General features: G+C 38.4%; 1 long non-coding RNA gene across 1 annotated transcript; it reads left to right on the top strand.

The window, feature by feature from the left end:
• Positions 1 to 3,043: 3,043 nt before the first annotated feature.
• Positions 3,044 to 5,356, top strand: LOC107756337 (uncharacterized). Its single transcript, XR_001641806.1, has 3 exons — positions 3,044 to 3,116; positions 3,283 to 3,339; positions 5,021 to 5,356. It is a non-coding gene; the product is annotated as an uncharacterized LOC107756337 (long non-coding RNA).
• Positions 5,357 to 5,515: the final 159 nt, after the last annotated feature.

Here is a 5,515-nt window from a genome sequence, read left to right as displayed (position 1 = left end):
TGTTTTATTCTGCAGGGTTCTGGTTCCTCGTGTTTTATTCTCCGGGTTTCTGGTTCCTCGTGTTTTATTCTCCAGAGTTCTGGTTCCTCGTGTTTTATTCTCCAGAGTTCTGGTTCCTCGTGTTTTATTCTCCAGAGTTCTGGTTCCTCGTGTTTTATTCTCCAGAGTTCTGGTTCCTCGTGTTTTATTCTCCAGAGTTCTGGTTCCTCGTGTTTTATTCTCCAGGGTATAGATGTAGGAGTATGGCGTCTGCACAGGTGAGCTTGTTCTGCAGGAGAACGTCCTTCAGTTTCTCTCCTGAACGCTGAGTTTCTCATAAGATCTCCAGTGTGGAGCAGCATCTCTCTCACATGATGGACGCTCTGCTGCGGCGCTCAGACCTGATGATGAAGGATGAAGCTTTACTTCTTGAAGATCTGGAGAGATGATCTGAGACAAAGCTGATGAAATTAATTCAGAACAACAGAATCTTATCTGCATCCTCTTGATCCCAGTGGATGAACTGTGTGAAATACAGTTTTCCTCAAGCGTTCTCCATGAGAGTCATGAGAAACTCTACCTCACTGATCTGCTCTGAGGATTTCTGTTCAACGCTCTGCTCTTCTCTAAGATCAGGAATCAAATGGATGACATGAGTAATGAGTATCTACCCAGAATCTGCACTGGAGATGAGTGGAGTGTATTTATCAATGTCTCCACCTTTAATTCCCGAAACCATGACCAAAATAACAGAATGCAAAGCTTTTCCACTCCTACATGCACTAGTGCTTTTTACAGAGAACAGAAGCTGCAGAGGAAAGCCCAGGTTTTTCTCTGTGATCAGGAATGCTCTAACAATGGTGTTTCATGTCGTGAGGTTCCTCGCTAATGGCAAACAGAACAGTTACACTAGCAGCATTCACTCTAGCAACAGTTCGATTCTCAGCTAAAAGTCTTAACAATTCAATAGCCAACGGCTAGACATTATTCAATCAAATTTAATATAATTTCCTTACATGCTTGCTGCTGCTGCACTAAACGTGAAGACAGTAGAAAAGACAAGCTCTTAACCTGATGAAAACAATACAGAAATTACAACTTAAAATATTGCTCAAACTGTGTAAAGTGTGTTTGATGATTGTGTAAATATGAGAAATAACGTGAATAAATGTAATGTAGAAACTTCATATTTTCTGTAAAGCTGCTTTGCAGCGATTGATATCGTGAAAAAAGGGCTATATAAAAAAAACTTGAATTTAATTGAATGTAAAAATGAACACAGAAGTCGTCATTTACTTCTGACATCTGAGCTGCTGAAGATGGCTTGATTTTGTTTTTGAAGTGAATGTGCCCCCAATCTACCTAAATGCATCTATGTTCCCGCAAATCATTTGTGATCCAGCTTCACCAACAGAAGTATGTTTTTTTTATTTTTATGAATCTTTGCAAATCGTTTTTCCTAATAATGTACTAGTTAGCAAGTTCTGCGGCTAAATGTGGCTAAAGTTTACAGTCTCGTGAGAGTGGCTTGTCGCCCCACTGAAGAGAGAGGCTTGGTGAGCAGAGCTCATTAGCATTTAAAGGAACATGCACCGAAACGGCTCGCTGTGAACAGAGCTGTTTTTGACAGGGTAAAAATAGTGTTGTTTTACACTACAATTGAGCTGAGTCAAGTTTTAACCAAAGTATGTTATAGACGTTTTATTGGGCATCCGATGACCCCTTTAACATGTGACGTGACATGTGGCCAAGTATGGTGACCCATACTAGGAATTAGTGCTCTGCATTTACCCATCCAAAGTGCACACACACAGCAGTGAACACACACCCGGAGCAGTGGGCAGCCATTTATGCTGCGGCGCCGGGGGTTCAGTGCCCTTGCTCAAGGGTATTGTAGGTGGGAGAGAGCGCTGTACATTCACTCCCCCCACCTACAATCCCTGCCGGTACGAGACTCGAACCCACAACCTTTGGGTTATGAGTCCAACTCTCTAACCATTAGGCCACAACTTCCCATGTTGTGAGCCTAATGGGACATGTGAGTCTCAAGGTATCCTTTACGCGCCAAAGACTTTCCACACTGAGAGCAGATGAAAGGCTTTTATGAAGTGTGAGTTACCAAATGAATCTTAAGGTCTCCTTTCTGTTTAAAAGTCTTTCCACACTGAGAGCAGGAGAAAGGCTTTTCCCCAGTATGAATTAACATGTGCCTCTTAAGGCTTGATTTATGTGTAAAACTTTTTCCACACTGAGAGCAGCTGACAGGCTTTATTCCAGCATGAATTAACATGTGAGTCTTAAAGGGGTCCTATTATGCTCTTTTACAAAGTCTTGATTTTGTTTTGGGGGTGTACTAGAACATGCTCTCATGCTTGGTGGCGAACAGCTTAGACAGTGTTTCAGTACTGCCACGCCCCCTTGCTCTGTCTTTCAACAAAAGCTTTTGGGAATCCGGCACTTCTCACTTGTGATGTGGAAGCTGTCCTCAGTAAAATGTGCAGCAACACAATAGCAAATTGGGGTTATAGTGCTCAGGAACAGAGTTAAAAAGTAAATTGCAACCACTGTTTCCTGACATCATCCGCTTTTGGAAGTGAAAAAAAAAACAGCGTTTCAGGCGGTCACACACCGGACGAGAAGCGCAGCATTGCTTTGCGCCACGTCTTTAAAATTCAAATACATTATTTTCTATGAGTGTAGGCACACCGGCGGCGTCTGTCCGCGGCGCCCAGCTACGTCATGTTGTACTTGTAAGAATTGTTCTAGACCAGCGGTTCTCAATCCCAGTCCTCGCGTACCCCTGCTCTGCATGTTTTGCACGTCTCTCATTGTTAACACACCTGATTCAGATCATCATCTCGTTAGAAGAGAGCTCCGTGCATGAACTGTGTTCCGATTGACATGCTCCCTACACAGTGTCCATTGCTCCCTACTCCCGGAGCAGGGGAAATCCGTTGAAGTTTACTTAACTTCGGAAAGCAGCATTTGTCTTATCAAACTTAAAATAAATGTACTTACATATGCAAATATAAGTTAAATGTTTATAAGAGAGAATCACAATAATGTCTCTTTTGTAGCACCAAGAATGCAAGAATGGAGTCATGAACATAATTCAAGTGTGGATCAACACCAACATGGTATGTTACTTTTTATCTTTGATGCAAAATGTGATCATGATAGGGCACTAGTGGCTTCAAGTCCATTTTGAAAACCTCAAAATTTATAAAGTGCTATTGTGAGGCCTGATAATTTTTAAAATGTATCCATGTTCATAAAGTTTTGCATACAAATTGTATTGCCTAGAATCAGCCTGGACAGCCAGTGGCAATGGAAGCTGGACAGATACCCAAAGACAAAATTGTAAGTAATGTTAAATTGGGTACTCCATCCAAAAATGTTAATTTTCTCATTATTTACTAAACCTCCTGCCATCCCAGATGTACAAATCCAGTCTGAAATGGGGACGTTTTGTAAAATGCAATAAAATCAAAATCAAGCCTGTGAAAATTAAAATCTGTTTAGTTTAGTTAAAAGGTCTTGCTGCAGAATTTCTGCAAGTACAAAGAAAATATTTACAATGTGTTTACTGACCAAATTAATTGTATTTTGTAAATGTAAACAAATTTTGAAATTTGTGATAAGCCATGATCCAGCTTTGCTTGCAAAGACTAAGATGCTCCTTTTATACCCAAACATGATACCCTCACCTATTACCAAATGGTCTGCCTGTGAACTGTTTCAAAACAGTTTAATTAGGATATTCTGTATTCTGTCATGTTTACTTTGCCTGTCTCAACTTTTTGGAATTGTATTGAAGCCATCAAAATCAAAATTTCTTTGTTTTTTTTTTGTTGCATTTAAGTTGGTCAGTGAAAGCATTGTAAGTATTTTCTTTGTACTTTTGTAAATTAAATAAAAGACAAAGAGAATTAACAAACCACAGATTCTCAATTTCATGGCATTTTAAAACACATCACAACTTTTTCTGATTTGGGGTTGCATATTATATTACTGACAATATGTATGTATAATATATTACTTTTTTCTTGCCCAGCCAACATTTTCACTGGCCCTGCCACAAAAATAAAATAGCTGTTTTTATTGTTGTTTTGATCCTTATCTTGTATTCTCATAAATAAATTTATGGCAAAAATTTTGATTAGTTAAATATAAGGGAAACAAATGAACAAATTACAAACAATAGCACAATAAATAAATAAATAGAACAGTTTGTAGGTGATCAGGTACAGAAATTGAATAAACAAATGTAATAATATTGCATATTCCTCACTGTATAAATTAAATATAGATGAATCATTGTTAATGCTACAAAAGTTAATCAGTCAAGAGCAATGAGTGTTTTTTTTGTTTTAATATTAACATTAAGTACACTGACAGCAGTGAGGTCACTTTAGGTGTGCATGCGTCCAATATATTGATACATATATTATTTTTCTCAACCTTTTACTCTCAATTATGATATAACTGACTGTTTTCGAGGATATGCTCCAAGCATTCAGAGACTCAGCCTTATGGGTAGTACAAGCAGCCTAGCATTTCTGTACATATGACTGGAGCTCAAACCTGGCTCATGTCACCCTACACTTTTCTCACTATCTTTTGCTTTCATATCTGTACTATCCTGTTATAATGAGGACCTAAAATAAAATAAAAATAACTTGTACACAATTTACTTAAGATTTGATAGATGTTTAAAATAACTATTTAACTGTTTAAAATAAAAGTATCAAAAGACTGAAAAGAATACGCTAATGTGATGTTTCTGTCAGGAGTCAGGTTTGATCTTTGTCTCTCTTTTCTAACTTTTGCTCTTTTTTTCTATTGGTTGCGCTCAGCTGGTTGCGGCTATGTTTCTTCTTTCCTTTCATTTTTCTGCTATAGTGTGCTTTGTTTCGTTGAGAGATTATTTTGTACTGTCTGCTCATACATGTGTCCTGTCCTGTCGTATCAAGATCCTATTTGTGTCCTCCTATATTAATGGCTTGCTATTTGATTTTGCTCCGTCTTGTTCTCTGCCCAGTTTTACCTGCCTGCTGCACATCATTCTCTGTCCCCGAATTGTCTGCCTGGTTTTGACTTGTGCCTGCCGACTGGTTCCTGCGCTTGCCTTTTCCTCTGGATTTGTTTATCTTTATTGGGCTGTTGATGTCTGCCGAGTCCGACCTTCCCGTCTGTGCTCCCCTGTCCGCCGTGTTCTCCAGTCCCGAGTCCGCCTCATTAGCCGGTGACCTGACTGTCTCAGCTGCTTTTCTTTTGTTCAGCAAACGTTCTCAAATGCCTTTTTTTAAGCTTTTTTATTTGTAGTCCATTATATTTGAGCTAAATATAATTAATATAACGTACTTTTTTTTAAATGTATGTTTTGGTTGTGTATGCAATAGACATGTATGCAATGTTTTAATAAAGTTGAATTATATTAACTTGTATGGCATTTTTCCTCTTTAAAGTTTCATAGCAGGTTTTACGTTAAAAAGAACAATTAATGATTAACAGTATTTGAAAAAGTATTACATAT

This window comes from Sinocyclocheilus rhinocerous, unplaced genomic scaffold, assembly GCF_001515625.1.
Source record: "Sinocyclocheilus rhinocerous isolate Xijiao unplaced genomic scaffold, SAMN03320098_v1.1 scaffold14502, whole genome shotgun sequence".
NCBI classification, from domain to species: domain Eukaryota; kingdom Metazoa; phylum Chordata; class Actinopteri; order Cypriniformes; family Cyprinidae; genus Sinocyclocheilus; species Sinocyclocheilus rhinocerous.
This window is presented reverse-complemented; position numbering and strand designations above follow the sequence as displayed.